The following is a 20,488-nucleotide window of genomic DNA, read 5'->3' on the forward strand; positions in this document are numbered from 1 at the left end:
TTAACATGTCTTTAAAGGACTGTAATGAGAAATCATTGTATATTTATTTAATTGTTTATATCTGCTTGTCATTGTTTTGACATGGAAAGTTTTCAAGTAACATTGGCAGAGAGGTACAATATGTTATCCCTATGGTGAAAATGAATTCATTAGTTGTACATAGTTCCTCAATCTCTGAAGTAAAGGTATGAATAATATAGGGTATGAGTGGTTTAATCAAGGCTTTATTTTGGAAGTAAGAGAAATGACAGTCATGATTAAATTACCGCAGTCCGTAATTTGGGCTTGTTCTTCGTACATTATTTTTTTTCCAAGTAGAGTGCACTCTGTTACTTCCTGCTAGCCATCAGCGTGAGCCCTACTGCCTAAACACTATTTTACTTATTTATGTTTGGAAATCCATAAACATTTTTGTTTGTAATCTTGTTTCTTTTGTTATGCTTTAAGTCAAGTGTGAATGTTATAATACTTTGAAAAACTTTCGTCAAGTTTTTTCTTGTAAATTTTCTTTACTTGTGAGTATCATCTTAGGCTTCAATCCTATACCCTAAAATATGAAATACATTTTTGACAGAGGCTTAATGTTTTAACAAAAGAGTGTGGACATTTTTATTTTAAAATTCAGGCAAAAGTACACTATAAAATAATGTTTGCTTATTTGTCTCACACAACATACTGTTTTTCCTGAAGGGATTTGTTTTATCTTTTGTTGTTAAAAAGACTTTGCCTACAGCTAGATAAAATTTTTCTATAGAAAAAAAATGGTTGAAAGTTGCAATTCTTAGTACCATGTAAGTTAATGATATTACAACTAGTTTCTCTTTTTTAAATGTGATTAATGTGTTTTATAAATTACCTTTTCACATAGGCAAAATCTGTTTCTGCTACAATGTTATTTTTACTAATGCCTTATTGTTGCACTCTTTTTGAAATATCCTGCAGCGAAATATATGAATCAATTTGAGCTTAAAATTAGAAAGCTAGTTGGCTAAAAGGTTTGAAATGTAAAACCGTCCAATCCGTAATTGGTTAAGAATATTTAAAAATTTGTTTTTAATCTCTGTATAGATAACATTTTGTAGCTTTGTACATGTTGTTAATTAAGGGAATATCATTTTACACTAAAAGTATAGCTACTGAACTCAGGGGTGGGTAGACTTCAAAAATATGTCTGCTATAGATAGAACTTGAAAAAAATTAAAACTGGCCAGCTACCAAAAAAAAAAAAAGAATAAAAATATTAGAAAAAGCAATAGTATGGGAATCAAGACTCAGTTTCTACAATGGTTCTTTAATAGCAACTCTATACCATACCCTCCATAAATATATTTTTAACTTTATACTTATTACAATGAATTCTTAAATAGGAAAATGAATTATTGGAGAATATAAATAAGTGGGCTTATAATGTTTGCTTACTAGCTTTAATTAACTACCCTTAACTATGTACTGCAATAGATAACTGTCAGACACATTTAAAGGAGAGCATTGGTGATGCATTTTATTTGTTCAACCAGCATTTGTAAGTACCACACATGAGCAGAATACGTGACTAGACACTCTAGTTGCAAAGTTGAACATGATGGTTCACATCCTCGATAAAATTCAGTTTTGCAGAACAGGTGAAATTGTTATCACACTGCCCATATTTATTAAAACTTTTTATGTTCCATTTTTATGAACTTTTTTCATAGAATAAATGTAAACATGTTTAATCAACAATAACAATTTCTAATATTTCAGACATGGGATTTTTTACATTTCTTTTTGTTGTTGTTGGGGGGGGGCGAAAGGTTTTTGCAATAAGGCACGTGCGCTTGCCAGAAAGACAGAAAGTGAGAAATAATCCCCCAGAGGGGATGGCCATGCCACAATCCCTTCTCCTCCAACCTTCTCTCAGGATTTTGGGCACACACGCATATGCGTCCAGCATTGAGTTTAAGCCACTGGGTCCGGGATTCAAACTGCCAACGACTACATGGGAGTCCAGTGACGTAGCAATTATACCAACTGCTGGTCCAGGGATTTTTTTTTTTTTTTAATTTCTTAGAATTTGATTTTTGACCAAGTAAGAAATTCACAGGGTTCAAAATTTAAATTTTCAAAACAAAGTACAATAGTAATTACTCTCTTCCCATTGTCTATCCAATTCCCCCTCCCAAATGAAAATGCATATAAAAGAACACTGAAATATCACTGATTTATACAGTTCATTTGAACAGAAATGCAGAGGTGACCTATCTGACCCTTATGGAGGGAGGTCTCACGATGTCATCTGGGACTGGGGCTTCTTCTGTCTTTATGCTTACCTTATCCTTTAGCTTCTCATTCTCATGGCTGCCTCTTATTCCAATCTACAATTTCTATATAAAGGGAATGAAAAGTCAATAAGAGACAAAAGGTATGACTCTTTAAAGAGCTTTCTCCAACACCAAAAGTTGAGGTGCAGATCACAGGGGACTTCTCAGGAAAGGAATGTCTTTAGTAGATAGGCAGCTTGCAAGAATGTATCTCTTGGAATAGAATATCACTGGGAACAGCAGCAGCCAAAACAGGTTTCATTTATTTCACCTTTTTTGCCTAGAGCCAACCTTTTTTCCTAACTTACAAATATCATAGCTTGCAAGTTAATCTATTCATTATAGTGTTTTATTTGTTAGCCAAAATTTTATCTAGAAACATGAAATAGAACTAATATTAGCCGTTTTATTTGATGACTTTCTTCTCTAAGTAAAACTATGCCTCTTCATTATATGCTGTAATTCAACTGAAACTACACAAGTACATTTGTCCTTCTTCACTAATACACTGGTTTTCACACAAGGTATTTTATTGTATGACTTAATTTCAAAGGGAAAAATATTCTGGAAGGAAGGCATTATATGGTATGTCACAAGAGAAAGGGTAGACTACTGTTTTTTTGTGCTAAAGTACACTGCGAGTGCTTTTTCCAAAGGTACATTACCTTATCAGAGACAGATCATGAGCTAAATCTCAGGAAAAGAAATAGACCATCAGTTGTCATTATATACTTACTGCACTTGTTACCAAGTTTGGATTCTGAATATATTTCAAGTTATTAGTGAAGTAAGGAAAAAGAAAAATTTTTGAGATGACACTTTCATTAAAATATATGAGTTTAAACTCTCTATTCCTTTTCACAGAAGCTTTAATGAAATACATAGAAAGTTACTCTTTACTCTTAGTGATAATTGAAAACCAGTTCAAAATATTATTGTATTGGAATACAATCTACCAAAAGGATTTAACAAATAATGATTACTTTAAAAAAAAAAAAAAACCTATTGCATTTTCCTTTTTCAGCATTTTACAATTGAGCATTTCTCAACTGTACATATTGTATAGTACATGCATTCTAGTGTTTATTTTTAAGAGCTATTATTAGAAGATATTAAACTTGACTTTGGAAACTTGCTTATGGTGATCTCCCTTCTACTTAATATCATCTTCACAGGCACATTATGCTAATTTATTAAGCACTTCATATTCAGTAGGTATAAACTGGATTAAGTAGTGTGTTTTAGTTAGACCAATAATATTTTAGTGTTTATAATTTTATAATTATTTGCCTTGACTGAAACACTCACTATTTCTTAAAATTTGAATGTATTGTTCAGTGCTAGGCAGATCTAATTTTCTTTTTGAACTATTCAAGTAAACTTCAGAACAAGAGGAATTCAACTTTGTTATTTTAAGGACTTTTTATAGTACCGTCTATAAATATTTAGGACCTTATTAGTGTGGTTTATGTTCTGTGATATTTTCTTTTAAGGGGAGGAAAGTTACGTGTGAGTTGTTTCCTCACCACAGGTAGCATGGTGTGAGGGAAGTAGCCAAAAGAATGTGACCTTGGGCCTTGTAGCCTGGTTCCTTACCTAGGAAACTGGAACAATTCCAACCATAAAAGGTTCTCGTGCATCTGAAAACAAATGAATAATGTAAAAGGATTACGTTGGATGGCTAGTGCCTGGTAGATACTAGCTCAGTAATTGTACATTTTTCTTCCTTTTTATTGTTAAAATTCAATGTTGTGGGGCCAGCAGGTGGCATGATGGTTAAGGCACTGGACTCCCACGTGACTGATTGTAGTTTGAGTTCCATACCCAGCAGCTTGAAAATCAAGTGAGAAATCTCCCCCACTCCAGGCACATTTGTGTGAATTCCCAAAATCACAACAGGAGAATGGAAGAGAAGGGATTGCAGTGTGGCCATTCCCCCAGGGAGTAATGAGGGGTGGGAATCTAACTTTCTTTCATTTTCTTTATGTATTTCTCTGGGGGATGCAGGTACCCTATGGGAAAAATATTAAAAAAGAAAAATCAATGTTGTGTGCATAGTAATCTTAGTAGAAATGATTAGAAAGAATAAATACAGTGTAACTGGTAAGATATCAAATTATCTATTTGTCTATTTTAATACTTGTAATTTTTTTTGGGGGGGGAGGGAGGAAGGGACTCCAAGAGAAACACTTTGAAAGTTTTATCCTCCTATACAGACAATTCTCTTAGTTGCCACCAAAACTAATGGTGCCAATGTTAAGTGGGTTTAGGGTTCTGTCGGAAAATCAACCAATGTTTTACATAGATAATTAAAAATATAATCTATTGATGGGTGGGTTGGTGGTTACATATAAATATGTTTATTATTATTATTATCATCGCTGGAATACTTGGATATGAACTTGGACAGAGAGTAGAGAGCAAAAGAAGGAGAGAAAAAAAGCATTCTTCAATTGGGTATAGTCACGCAGCAATCCTTTCTCCTATATTTATTTATCCTGTTGGGATCTTGGGCATTCATGCACACATGCCCAGCATGCATTTCAAGCCATCACAGACAGGATTCTAACCACAATTGGCCATATCGGATCTAGCTCCCCTTAACCAGTATGCTATGGCCCGGTCCTACATTTTATTCTATAAGCATTTGTAACCTAGTAGTAGGCACATGACTAGAAAGTAAAATTTCTCCCAAAAGATCTGAATTAGTAGTCAGACTGTACACACTTGGCCACAGTTGGACTAAGAGTGGACTGTGGGGTGGCAAATTATATGCAGGATTAGGCACTAGATAATACAATAGAGACCACAAATTCTTGCAACAATGGATCACTGGCTAACATTAAAACTGACTGGTTGGCAGATGGCTATCCTTTGTGCAAACTATTAAATAGGTCCTTGAAAGAGTACTTACAAATACTCAAAGCACAGAGAAAGCACTTAAAGCTTAAGTCAATCTGTACAGTTACTATTCCCGTTTTAAGATTATGCTGATACATTATAAATTCTTGACATTTTAATGATGGCTGCATTTTATAATGTTTTCATAAACTCAATAGTTTTGAGGTAATCATTAATTTATTTCATTTAGAATTTTTTTTCTAAAATATAAACCCTCCAGGACTGTTACATTGCAGATCTTTTGAATATATTTTGTTAATGTTTTGAAGATAGTATGCACACACTTGGTACTAGACTGTTCTGTGTTTCTGTCCACTCTGTAGTAGTTACTACAGTATATGAAATCCTAGTAAATTTTGTTTTATTCTTACTACTTTTTTAAAAAATAGTTCTATCTATCACTTTAGTCATAGCATTATGAAAAAAGGAGAGCTAATTTAAGAGTTAAGTTGGTGCACTGCCAAAGAGTTAAGTTGGTAGATAGTTTATCTCATTTAAAATGGAACCCAATGAGTGAATGTATTTTATAATAATTCTATCAGACCCACCCATTATATGTAAAGGAACCTAATAATGGGACTGTAATATCAAAGATCAGGTTTTAAATCCATCCTTAGCTGCTCATAGTGTGACTTCTTTTGAATTATTTAAGCTCTCTTAGGGTTATTTTCATATTTGTAGAATGGAAATGATAACGTCTACTTCAAAAGGGTTTTATGAGCACCAGAAGCTACCCAGCATGTGAACGTATTAGTGTATTGCCTAGTACAGAGAACATCTGCATGAGAGGTACCTGTATTTGGTTATAGACATTGTCTACATTGTTATACCTTAACGTCTCTTGGTTGTCTAATCCTAGTGTTATCTCTATGAAAGTGAAAAAGGTGGAATCATGAATATTTATGTATTTCAATATGAAAGTTGTCATCAAAATACGTCTATAACCAACTGCTTACATAGATGAGATTATCTGTTAAATGATATATTTGTGCTGAGATCTGAAATGTATTTACATTAATGTGGTTGATCCACTTAAAATGTTTCCTTAAAACTTATTCTTAGAAGTGCTCAGTAGTATAATTATTTCTTGTACACTTTTTTTTTTTAAGTTTTATCTGCAAACAAGCACTATACTTTCACTTATATAATGTCATTTATTTCTCACAATAAATGGGACAGGTGAAGTTTATCTTTACTTTAGATAAAGAAAAAGATGAGTCTCAGAAAGACTCACTTAAATGACTTTTTCAAAGGTATACCTGGTTTTCTCTTACCAGGTCACTGTTAATTCCATGAAACTATACCATTTTCTTAAAGTGCTGTACCTGGGACTATTTATGGGAGTTTCCTCTCCCCTGTTAACAGAGGAACAGATTTTTTTTTTCTCTTACTCTGAAAAGCATTTCAACAGTCAGGACTATAGAATGATAGACTAACCTCTTTGGACAGAGTGTTCTCTCTTTTTTTTTTTTTTTCCCCAGAGCTTAGGACTTTTTTTAATTTGTCCTAAAATCATTGAAGCAAAAATCATGATAAAACATTCTGCTTTCCTTTACAATTGCCCAACGGAAAAAAAAAAAAAAAAAAAAAAAACATTTGTAGGAAAAAAAATGGTTTTGTACATGGGATGAAACAATATAAATTCAAAATTTACAGATAAGGGTTAGCTCTATCGCTCATCTCTTTAAAAAGTTTATATGAATATCCAGTCAAAACCAACAAGAGTATCTCCCTTGAAACGTTATTTCTACGGCTTTCCCAGTTGTAATATTCAAGCACAGGCAGGATGTTATTTGGCAAGGATATTATAGAAGAAACTGGTTTACATGAATGTCTGGGTTTTGTGTCTATGAGGAACTTCCAAAGCTCAAAATTATGGCTTCTAATTCATCTGTTTTCTCATCCCCTCCTCTAATCAGATGGCATATCCTTAAGATTTTACTCTCGGTTTCTTTAGAAACTTCTAAAACTATAATGCTACAGAACAAATGCATGAAACAAACATTTGATCTCCTACTGTGTGCTGGGGACGTTGCTTACCAGATACTTTGTGATGTGTCTTGAGGTGAATTTTTAATGAATATCTGAGGGCAGATAAAATTATGTACTTTCAATAACATCTAGATAATAGTTACATAAGAATTAATAAAAATTGTTGGATGAATGAAAGTGAGAAAGACAACCATATGCTGCATGTAGATAAAGAGGAAAAAATAGGATATAATAAACATCTCTATTTAAAAGAAGCTTTGATTAAAGGAGAAAATTATCTCAGTGTTGTTCCCTCTTATTCTTTTTCCTGTTTCTTTACTAAACTTGGGGGAGGGAGAAAGTCAGTTGGAGATTTTGCAGGAAGGAATGTGTAAGTAGAATACTTATTTTTGGTCTTCAAATCAATTTTCTAGGCCAGCACAGTAGCACAGTGGTAAGGCGTCATGCACTGAGAGTCAGCCTGATGCCACATGGGTGATTGCAGTTCAAATCCCATCTCTAGATGCACCAAGCTTGTTAAAGTGCATGCCCAAAATCCTAACTGGTTGAAGGAAAGGAAATTATAGCATAACCATGCCTCATCAGGGGGATCTTCCTCTCCCTCTCCCTCTCTGGTGAATGAGTGTACCCTCAAGCAATGAAAAAAAAAAATTATAAGCAATGTTTTTTTATAAAATCGAGCTTAAGTTACATGCTAGAAAATAGGGCTGCAATGTTCTCCCTTGCCCCAGCCAGGTCCCTGAGACCCCAGTCAAGCACCTCAAGAAGCTCAGATCTCTTGATAAATGAGATAATAAGTTAACCTCTTATTTAAGGCAGTTTAATAAGCAATCTGTCACTTGAAGTTGGACCATCCTAACTGATATAGATAGGATGGGTAGAAAAAGCACTATGAAGCTAAATGTAACATCTTTTAGAAGAAAACAGACAAGGAAAAAAGGGTAAATGTATAAATGTATAAACAATGTGAAACTTGTTCTCTTTTAACTAAAACCTGTTTTTTAAGATAATGTCTCACTGTATCACTAGTCTTCTGCCTTAGCTGCCTTAGCCTCCTGAGTAATTAGGATTTCTAAGTGGCCACCATTGTATTCTGGTTTTTAGGGTGGGCCAGGAATTGAATGTGGGTATCTCATTTGGCCTCAACCTACTCAGTAACACTTTTAACCAATGTGGACTATCTTGTCTGAGTCTACAATTTATTTTTTATTTAGTTTTTATTCAGTCTTCAAAATGTCATCAAGGATTCAGACTCTTCCTGTTTGCTCTCTGAAGCAATTGTCCTGCGGCTCACCAACTCATGCTTGTAAAATAACTGACATCATATCCACACACAGCCATGTCCAACTACATATGGGTCTCATGCAGGGCTCTCTTCTCTTGATTCTCTGTTTTCAGTAAGGAAAATCTTTCCTGAAATAGTCATTTTCTGTACAGACTTTTTCAGTTTTAATGGCTAGAACTAGGTCCCACTAGGTGCCAAATGATGTGCTAGGCCATAGAAAGAAGCTATGCCTTGGACTAGTGAAAAACTTTGGTCTAAATTCTGATTTTCTGATCAACAAATTAGAAACATAGACCAAGAATTATTCTTTTTTTTTTTGGAGAGTTTTTCGCTATAGGGCGCGTGCGCTCACCAGACAGACAGAGAGAGAGACATAGAGACAGAAAGTGAGAAATCACCCCCCAGGGGGGATGGTCATGCCGCAATCCCTTCTCTTCTATTCTCCTCTCGGGATCTTGGGCACGCACGCACACGCGCCCGGTGTAAGTTTTAAGCCACCGGGTCCAGGATGCGAACCGCAGTGGACTACGTGGGAGTCCAGCGACATAGCCATTACGCTAACTGCTGGTTCCCCCAAGAATTATTCTTATGTTCACTGCACTTTCATTTCACTATTTATAAAATGGATACATGTCTAGTTGTTACGAAGATTCGGAGAAGAAGTGAAAGTGAAGGACTGAGCTTACTTATAGCTTTTGTAGTGATGACAGTAAAAGTGGCGGTGACCATGGTGGTAAAAGAGGTGATAGGGTGGTGATGAGGGTGATGGTAAAAAGGCAGTGGTGGGAAGTGAAGTGGTGAGGGTGTTGGTAATAAGAGTGACAGCATTGGTTGTAGTAATAACAATAGAGGAAATTGTTCAGGCAGTGAGAAGGGTGTGGTAGTCATTGAGGTAGTAGTTTTCTTCCATCATGACAATTGTGGGGGTGGCGATAGTAGATTACAAGCACAGAAAACTGCCCTTGACTGCTTTACTCAGAAAGACTGTGGATAAGAAAGGCACTCAAAGATTCAAGGACTGTCCAGTACAAAGGAGTTTTTAAATTTAGTTGGGCTCTATTGTTAGGAAACAAATCACTATGCTCACTTAAACTTGGACCTTGGAGAGTATATTTTATGAGTTCAGCACTGAATTACTTTCACAGTTCAAGAACACTGACAAAGTGACTTAAAAGTGTACCACAATTATCTAACTATTTCAGAAAGTCAATTTAAGGGGTGGGAAGTCCGTATTAAAATGGCAAGAACAATGCTAACTTGCATGTGCTTTAAAGAACAAGTTAAAGCCTCCCTTCTTGGCCAGGATGCATTGTAGTCATTCAATTACGTCCTCTGAGCTTTTTTTTGTCTTTTTTGACAGAACAAACTGATTTCAGAGTATAGCTTTGTTCTTTATAATAAATTGTGTTGTTTAAAAGCTTTCATGCAGAATTCAAAGCTCAGTGTGAATTTTCTCTTTGTTTTAATTATTTTTTTTACTTGTTCATTTGAACAATTTTTGTGGGAAAAAAATCTTAGGAAGAAACAAGAGGTAGTAAACAAGAAATTAATGTAATGGTAATAATAACCAGCATTTATTAAGCCATGTGTTCATAGGTCAGGCACAATGCTAAGATATTTACATATATTATCTCCCGTAATATCCATGACAATTATGGGATGGGAGCCAGTGTAATTTACATGTTACAGATAAAGAAATCAAGACTTAGACTCTCCAGGTTCACACATCTGTTGAGCCAATCTATTGTCAGAATCCTGTTTTTAACTATATTAACAATTGAGTAAATTTATTATTCATTTTTTCTTGATTGTTTAGCAATAAGAGAATAGAATCACCATTTTATCAATGTATCCCTAGCATTCCATATTTTAAATTGCATTCTGTTTTCAAAATAAAATTTTCGAGATGAGTGGGTAGCATGGTGGTTAAGGTGTGTCAACAGAAAAAATATAACCAACTATAAAATTAATAATTAATAATTAATGCGGTTTATTTCCAAGCCAACTGTGAGTGACCTAGGCCCGGAGAAGAGGCATACATGCCTTTTCTCGGGGTGATCATGTACATAGGTTCCTTTTATTTGCTTTTGAGATTGACACACAACATTTACTTAAAAGATTTCCCATTGGTCTGGCCCAAAAAGGCAGGACATGTAGGGGGGGGGGGCTTGTAGGTTATAGGTGGGTTCCATAAATTCTTAGGTTGGGCTATTGGAAGGGAAAATCCCTGTCTTAAAGAAAGGCTTAATCTACATCTCAAGGAAAAGGGAAGTTCTGTGTCTTGGGAAGGCATAAGCAAAAGAATACACTAATTGGTTGAAATATACATCTCAAAGATACTATGCCAGGGACAGGAGGTAGGAAGAATCCTGTTAATAGAAAGTAAATGGTCTGTTAATGTTTGTGGGCATGACTTCCCCAGTCCCCTTTTGAAAAGATTTTGGAAAAATAGGAAAAGAAGTCAGACTTCTGTCCACAGGTGCTAGACTCCCACATGGCCTCCCACAGTTCAAGTCCTCAACCTGATGGCTTGAAAATCATGTCAGGCACATGTGTGTGCATGCCCAGAATCCCAAGAGGAGGCTGGAAGAGAAGGGATTGGAAGGGATTGCCGTCTGGCTATCCCCCCATGGAGGTGATTTCTCATTTTTCCTCTCTCTGGTAAGTGTATGTACACTAAGGCAAAAACCTTAATAAAAAAAATTACCCGTTTCCATTACCCTTTCTCTCTCTCTCTCTCTCTCTCTCTCTCTCTCTCAGAGAACATAGGAGGAGAGAGAAAGAAAGAAAAGGATGGATTTTTTTTTTTAAAATAAAGTCTCACTGTTGCTGTTCTAGCCTCCCAGTTAGCTGGGGGTACAAGCACATGCTGCCACATGCAGCCTTTTTTGGTTGGTCTGGAATCTGAACCCAGCACTTGTGTGTGCTCCCACCCTCATGCAGTGGTGCCCTTCCACTTCTGCCATATCTGCTAGACCTATTGTATCATTCCTAAACTAAACATAGAAAGTACATTTTGAAATACCAATAATGAAATGTTGGGGATTTTTCAGCTTGAAGTCTGTACTAAATAGGTATTTGTAGATATACCATGATATGTTTTTCAGCACAACTTTTCTACCTTAGCTGTCACCCTCTATTATTTTACAAGAAGATCAACTTAATAAAAGTAAGTCAGGTTAAACTAATGATTCTATAAAATTACAGGCTTACTCGGAAATAAAAGTTATTCATCTGAAAGAATACAAAAGATATGTGCTCGTTGAAAAACTTTTTGTTAGGTTCAATTTTGTTTCAACTGGGCATAGATCTTGCACAGGTTTTCAGATTTGTTCCATTTTTTTTTTTGTCCTCCCCACTCTAAAAGGTACATACAATCACAAGAGAGAGAAGGAAAGGAGAAGGCATGCCCCTGGGGAACGGTCACACTGTAATCCCTTCTCCTTCATCTCTGACTCCTTTCGGGATTTTGGGCATGCACACACATGGTGTGTGTTTCTCAAGCCACTGGGCCTGGGACTCAAGCTGCATAGTCAGCCATGTGGGATCTGTCTGCCTTAACCACCAGGCCATGGGAGTTGGACCTCACAGATTTTTTTTTTTTTTTTTTAGAGATTTTTAATACAGAGTACATGTGCGTGTCGGAGAAAGACAAAGAGACAGAAAATGAGAAATCACCCCACAGGGGGAATGCCCACACCACAGTCTCTTCTCTTCCATTCTCCTCTCAGGATTTTAGGCACATGTGCACACATGCCATCGTGAGGTTTAAGCCACCAGGTCCAGGACTTGAATCACAGTCAGCTACATAGGCGTCCAGTGAAGTAATGATTACATCATCTATTACTGGTTCTGGCCCTCACAAATTGTAATGAGCTTAAATGTGTCTGAAAGTAGTAATCTGGAGGTGTTGAGAAGACAGGTGATTTTTATGTTTGTTTCTTTATCTTTATATCCCCCATAACTGGCAATTAAGGAAAATCATACATGTCATTAAGGGTGTTTTGAATAAATGGACTTCTAAATTAATTTTGGTTGTCTATGAGGAATAAGGTATTTTTAATCCAAAGACAAAGCAACATTTAAAAATTAATAATATAACAACAATATGTCTTATTTAAAATGTTCAAAAATTATATTTTAGGGGCCAGCAGTTAGCGTAATGGCTATGTCGCTGGACTCCCATGTAGTCAACCGCGGTTCGCGTCCCAGACCCGGTGGCTTGAAACTCACATCCGGCGCATGTGCGTGTGTGCCCAAGATCCCGAGAGGAGAATGGAGGAGAAGGGATTGCAGCATCGTTCTCCCCCCTGGGGGGTGATTTCTCGCTTTCTGTCTCTCTGTCTCTGTCTGCCGGGCGAGTGCACGTGCCTTATAGCAAAAACTTATCAAAAAAAAAAAATTGCTGGAACATTGTGGGGTTATGAGGTCTGAGTTGCAAATGGAGGAGGTGATGGTATTGGAGCACGAATAGTTCATCAGTAGAAACAGAAGGGGAGGTAAAAGCCTATGTGCAACAGTGATGTGAGTGGAGAGGTGGCAGCAGTGAAGGGAGTTTGTGGTTTTTTGTCTCCCTGACTTAGAAATATATTTATATCTCTCTCTTTTCTAGTTTAAAATGTTAATAAAAACTGGCTCAGCCTAAATGATACAAGCACTAGGCATCACTGCTCACAGCTGGAGCCATATAGGAGACCCGGGTTTGAATCTCAGAATAACTTACACAGATTAATTGTGGTAGGCCACAGCTGTAGTTCTAGCTAAATAGAAGGCTGGACAGAAGATGGCAAGCACAAGAGCTTGTCAAAGATTTTCTCAAAAAATTTTAAAAAAAAAATTTTAAATAAAGAATTTAATAAAAGTTTGTTTCAAGTCATACAGTTTACTTAAACTGCCATCCTAGAACTATTAAACCTTGATGTGAAATGTATCGTCAGCTCTTCTAAGTTATAAACTTTAGGGAATTTAAACTTCCCAGAAATACCAGATTTTCTACTTCAATCCCTTTGATTCCAATTGCCTTTAATATGTTCACCCAATTTTAACTTTCTGAAACCTTATTCTGCAGTTTTCTTCCTGATATGTTTTAACTGTGAGAAAGTCCTTTTTATTTCTCTGAGCTTTCACATTTAACTTGAGAAAGCCCTGTTTTCCAGATATTTAACCAGTTTCTAAATTACTTAACCAGGTGCCAGCAAACTACGTTTAATGTACCAAGTAATGATTACTGATTGCTGGTCAATCCATATTCTAATTGCTTTTCCCCTCAAGGTATTGTTCTCTTGGGGGAAATTGTCAACTGTTCAATGTTTTGAGACCAGAAACATTTAAAAATACATTAAAACTTTAACTTGGAGCTTGATAGAAGCACATTTAGCTGGCTTTACTACTAGGTTCTAATCACTTCTTTCATGTAATGAATATGACTTCATTTTGTGTTAAAGTCTGTTTTCTCAGACAGATGGATATAACCATTTTCTGAAAATTATTGCCACAATAACTACTAATAATATAATCATAATTACTTCCTTGCATTTGTATGCATGTGTCAATTCTACCCAATCAAAATATCCCCATGGAAAATATGTTATTAATGTAAAAATATCAACATATTATTCTTAGTAATTTCAATTCGAAGTAATTTCAATTTAACTGTCTTTATTATCCAAAATTACTAAGATAGCTAATTCTAATTTTTAATAGTAATCTGAGTATGAGAGAAAAGAGAAACAAAAGAATGGTGACCTTTCACAAGCTCTCTTATTTCCTGATGTTTGTAGCAGATCTCTCATAGTTGAAGCTTATTTTGTTCAGGAATCTAAACAAATAGTGTGGTGGCATATGAGTTATGGCCATTTAAGTGATCGCTTCAAGTTCTATATTAGTTTATAAATTAAAATGTCAGAACATTTTGCAAAGTATGTATTAAGAAATATATTAGAGAAAATTATGACTTTCAGCAGTCAACTTTGAGTTTTGTAATCTGTACTTTATTCATTTTCTTAGCATTTCTCATATCTTTGTTTTTCCCTGTTTGACCTTGTAGTTCCTCAACTGCAAGTAGGGAAAAGTGACCTTTTTCTTCAGTTGTTTCTTATTACATGTATAATCAAGGTTACATTTGAGGGTGATAAGAAAAGTATATGATATGAAAAAATGTGTATTCCTAGTGGATAGCAACAATATATGAAGAAAACTGAAGCATGTTGGACACATTTCAGTTTCATGAAGCACAAAAAATTGGGTTATTACTACAGACCAGTATAATTATATTAGTGTAGTGAAGTGTTAGATTTTAAACTATGAAGATTTTTACTTTTTAACCTAGCGTCACTCCAAAGGCTTCTGATTGTTTCTAAAGTCAAATCTACATTCAAGGGGAGAAACTTTGCCACCATTGAACATAAAGATGTTGTTAATCCTGAAGACAGTTATAGAAAAATTAATTATTCTGGGCAGAATCAGAGAGGCATCTTCAGAGTAAGAGTACTACTTCCCACAGGAACTTTTGAAGGGATTTTGTTTTAATTCAAGTCCTTGTGTGACTGTTCTCTTACCATGAGCCAAGAAGTTAGGTGATTTTTTTTGTTTTGAGGTTTTTACCATAGAATGTGTGTGTGTGCGCTCACTGAAGAGACAGAGATAGTGAGAGAAAAAAATGAGAAATCACCCCCCCCAACCCCCAGGGAGGATGGCCACACCACAATCCCTTCTCCTCCTTACTTACCCAGGGATTTTGGACATGCACGCACACATGCCTGGTGTGATTTTCAAGCCACCAGGTCCAGGACTCGACCCACATTCAGCCATGTGAGATACCAGTGCTTTAACCACCACCTTACCTATTGGCCTCAGTTATTGGTTTTTAATCCCTCCGTTTTGCTCATCTGTTTCATTGGGGTAAGAACTATGCTGTACTCATTGTTTAATCCTCAGCCTAAAATACACTGTTGGGCACATAGTAAGTAAGTTTCTACTAATGATGGTGGAATAATTTGTTTTCTTTGCTGTGAGATTGGGAAGACAAAGCAATGTGTTCTAATTTAAGAACTACTGTTACTCAGGCTTATTTTATCTCACAAATGCTATGTCCATGAATTTATTTTTTCATTCTGTCCACAATTTTTGAAAACAGAGTATAATTACGACAAAAATGGATAAAACCTCCAGCCTTCCTTGTGGTTACATTCTACTGAAGGAAGATAATGATAAACTAAATAAATAAAATACATATATGGCACATACATGTTAAATGATGAAGAGCATTAAGAAAACAATATTAAAGCAATTGTCTGCTTCTGTGTGTGGGCGGAGCTGGTGACAGATCAGCATGCCTCTCAAGGACAACTAGAATTCCAGATAGAACATAAAAATCATCTAAAGGCTGTGGAAGCAATGAGGACCAGAGGAGCTATAATTTGGAAGAAGATTCTTACCTTTCAGTTAAATAATAACCTGCAGCTGCCAAGGATAGAGACCAAATCTGAGTTTGGCGCCAGGCAGAGGGCTGCTGTTTTGGGTCCTGAAACCCAGCCAAGTTTTGGCAGTCCGGTGGGACAGATCTAGTAAAGGAAAGGAGACTTGAAAGGCCTCAGTACAAGTCAGTTTCCTTTTTATGACATTTGCTGAATTTGGAAGCTTTGGGCGATGAGGGGGTTGCACTAGAGACTAAAAGTAGCAGAGGAAATGACAACCTGCTAGACAGTCTATGGAAAACTCTAGAGGACTTTGCCCTAGGAGATGGATCAAATCAAAGTAGATAGACTGTTACTAAAACTACAGTGCCGCCTAACTTAGTCCCTGATTGGATTAAAGTATGAGTCATTCACCTTGTCTTTCTAGGCAAGCAAAGTGAATTCTCTGGTAGAAGATAGCATCATCCAGGACCTACTAGGTGTCTGGTGTTTTTGTTTGTTTTTTAATATATACATGGTATCTAGACCGCAATAAAACATTACTAGGCATGCCAAGAGAGGCCACACAGACACACACACACACACACAAAATAGATATGTAAATCATCCAGATACTGGTTGTCCAGTATACTTACAATGTGGGACATATACATCATTTAGAAATAAAATTAATTTTAGTAACAATATAGTCATACTATTGTTTCAATGTGTAATTAATATGCAAGTGCTATTAATCACATATTTTGCCTTCGAGTCATGCAAAATCTTTGAAATCCATGTGTAGTTTGCACTTCATCACATCTCAGTTTGGACTGACCATTTCAAGTGCTCCATAGTCACATGTGGCCCTTGGTTACCATATTGGACGGCTCAGATCTCATGTATGCAATGAGAATCTTAGAAGAAAATGAGAGCAGAAAAGAGTCAGAAGCAATAGCTTTTCAAAGAAAAGGTAAGGGGATAGAGAATGCCAAATACTGGAGGCGGGGAGATCAGGAGGGGGCATCAGTTGTAAATGGAAAGAGGAGGGATGGCCTCAGCACTGAGCAGTATTTGAGGATAGACATGAAAGAGATGATGGAATGAGTGAGCCTTGCATTGAATGAAAAAGGAATTCGATGGCAGGGACCTGAAGCAGGAATTTGTGGTATTAAAAAAAAAAAAAGAAGAAGAAGAAGAAAAGGAAATGCCTGACAGCACAGAGACTGGTTTGTGGTTTAAGGATTAACTGAGAGACCAGAGGGCATTAGGTTAGAGAAGCAAAGAAAGTCCAGACCATGTAAAACCATGAGAGATTTTGTGAAGATTATCGGTTGATAAAGAATATCTCTGCATTGTTTTCAAGTTTTGTTAACTCACTCCATATTAAGGGCAGGGGGTGGACTCAAGGCTTAAAAATCATTAATAGCTTTAATTGGGCCAACAGGTGGTGTAGAGGTTAAGGTATGCAAATTCCACATGAGTGACTATGGTTGAAGTCCCAGACCTGTGACTTAAAAATCACACCAGGCACGTGTGTGTGTGTGTGTGTGTGTGTGTGTGTGTGTGTGTGTGCCTAAAATCCAGAGGGGAGAATAGAGGAGAAGGGATTGCCACATGGCTATCTGTAAGGGGTGATTTCTCACTTTCTCTCTCTCTCTCTCTCTCTCTCTCTGGCAAACACATGCCCTATAACAAAATAAAACCAAAAAGAAAAAAGAAGACAAAACTGTATTTTTCCTACTATTATTAAAGCGAGACCAACTGGTGAAGTCATGTCATGCCTTTATAATTGTGTCTCGGAATATGCAATGTGAGGGACCAGCAGTTACCATAATGGCTATGTCACTGAACTCTCATGTAGTTGACCATGGTTCATGTCCCAGACCCGGTAGCTTAAACTCACGCCGGGTGTGTGTGCATGCATGCCCAAGATCCCAAGAGGAGAATGGAGAAGGGATTGCGGCATGGCCATCCTCCCTGGGGGTTGATTTCTCGCTTTCTGTCTCTCTGTCTGGCGAGCACACATGCCCTATAGCAAAAAAAAAAAAAAAAATATGTAGTGTAAAAGATCAGGAAAGGCGTGAAGGTTTTCAGAAGGTCTTTTCTCCCTAGTCTCTTGGATATGATCAAGCTCTGTTAGAATAAAATATTTTAAATAGCAACTTTTCCTCATTGTGCATATAGTATCTAACAAAATCAATATAGTTGTTCATTTTCAAACTTCTTACATTGTTTTTCTTTTGTAAAGATTGAAAATAACCACATTCAGTTGGTAAGTTAAATACAGATTTTATTTAAAGACAAGTAGTTCAGTCTTCATTCTATTATATATTAGGCAAAAGGAGGGCATCTAGTTAGCAAGATAAGGCATTTTCTCATCTGACAATAAAGATTACAAAACTGAGGATGCCTGCATATTATATATCATCTTCCTAGTCAAAGACATGAAAAATGCATATTCCCATAGCCAAGATTGGAAAATAAATGAGGAATCCTCAATCTTTGAGGTTGGATGAGAGGCTTAATTATGGTAAAGGCTCTATCTTAGAAAAGGAAAACAAACGGTAAAGAGAAAAGGTTGAGAAGTTTAAGGAATAGGTTTCTTCAGGGATTGATATTAGCTCTAGGCTTACTTAACACTTTTACAAATAATCTGGAGAAAGGCAGTACTCAGTCAAATATCAGAGGTTTTAGAGAATGCTAAACTTTCTAGTAGGAAAGAATCAATAAATTGGTGAACATTTTCAGGGAAGACCTTGCAGACCTGTGCAGCTGGGCAGATAAATGTTAAAGTGGACAAGCCTACAATAATATATGGCTGATCATTGACAGTGAAATTTATATATGTGTATGTGACTTTAAAGCAATGACTTTTAACCTTTATGAAGGGTATCCAGATTCCTTGGAGGACTTGATTTCAGTTATGAGCCTTTTCCTTAGAATAAAATTTCATTACGCCCACAATAAGAAGCTATACTTCAAGGTAGCCTTGAATTGACTAAGAAATTCAGAAATAATTTTTCTCAATTTATGTTTTAATTGAGTAAACAAGGGTTTATTGAATTCATCTACAAACTTGGATCTGTATTCATTACCAGTAGTACAGACAGGCCAAACTTATCCTCTGACCTCAAATTGACCTAGATTACAATTTAGGACAAGAGAACAACAATCTAGTATTTATTCTGTAATATGATAACTGTTCCCACCCCTGTGCTAAAATGCCATACATATCTTTGGAGGAGCACCTAATTTAGAGTGTGGAGAGACAATGAGGATACAGAGATGGTTTATGAGAAGAGTTCATTGATATCTAGTGATTACCTTCAATCAAAATTACAAAAATAAAAATTCAAAGACCCAGACCTTTATTATATTTACATTGTAAATATTTATTATCTGGGGGTTTGATATGCCTCAAGATAGGCACAATGGAATAAAGAAACTAAAATTAACAGAAAGATAAAAACAATTTCTAAATATATGATTTTTCTGGACTCATATGTACAGGCTCAGAGAGAGCATTATGAAATACATAGAGGCCAGCAGGTGGCATGGTGCTTAAGGTGCTGAACTCCCACCTGGTTAACCACGGTTTGAGTCCCAGATTGTAGGCTTGAAAAATCACACCTGGGAGAGGGGTGTGCGTGTGTGTGTGTGTGTACACATATGCGCACATGTCCAAAATCCCAAAAGGAGAATTAAAAAGAAGAGATTGGAGGATGACCATCTCCCCAGGGGGGTGTGTTCTCTCTTTCTCTTTCTCTCTCTTTCTCTCTAGCAGTGTACACTCCCTATGGCAAAAATTTTAAATGTGTGTGTGTGTGTGTGTGTGTATGCATACAAGCATATATACACACATATATATATAGGCACACCCAAAGAGTTAATGTTGTGTTAATAAATACTTATTTATCAAGTCTCCAAATACTAAAATAAAGGATAAAATAAAGGATAAACTTGAATATTGATCTGGGTATGTTTCTATATTAAATAAGCATATTTAGCAAATAAATGTCTGGATTCATCTTAAAGATGATACTAAAAGGAAAAATTAATCAAAGTAAAGATTTTGAAATTTTTCAGAATGCCAGGAACACTAAAATAATCTACTATTTAACATTTATGGTTTATTTAACAAGGATAACTAAGCAATCTTTGTTAGTGTGGGTAATTAAGATTTTCTGTCATAGAAGACAAACCCTGAAGCTCAATATCTTAACACAATGTAGATTTATTTCTCAGGCCAGAAGGTGGCATGAAGGTTAAGGTATCTGGATCCCACAGGACCAGCTGTGATTCATGTCTGGGATCTGGTGGCTTGAAAATCATGCCCCAGGCATGCCCAGAATCCTAAGAGGAGTGGAAGAGAAGGGATTATAGCATGAGCATCCCCCTGGGGGGTGATTTCTCACCTTCCTCCCTTCTCTCTTTTTTTTCTCTCTTCCTCTGGTGAGCACCCACACCCTGTAGCAAACTTAAAAAACAAACAAACAAACAAAAAAACAGATTTATTTATCTCTCACATTAAGTCTAGTATGAATCAGGCAACCTCCCACATCCACATTATATAGCTATGTCCCTTGAAAGACTGTGGTCTTTGCTGTAGGGAA

At 36.2% G+C, this 20,488-nt stretch overlaps 1 protein-coding gene across 1 annotated transcript in view; it reads left to right on the forward strand.

The window, feature by feature from the left end:
- The window catches only part of DIAPH3 (diaphanous related formin 3), a 556,802-nt gene that overhangs the window by 493,806 nt on the left and 42,508 nt on the right, over window positions 1-20,488 (forward strand).

Source organism: Tupaia chinensis, unplaced genomic scaffold, assembly GCF_000334495.1.
Source record: "Tupaia chinensis unplaced genomic scaffold, TupChi_1.0 Scaffold000654_1, whole genome shotgun sequence".
Taxonomy (NCBI): Eukaryota; Metazoa; Chordata; class Mammalia; order Scandentia; family Tupaiidae; genus Tupaia; species Tupaia belangeri.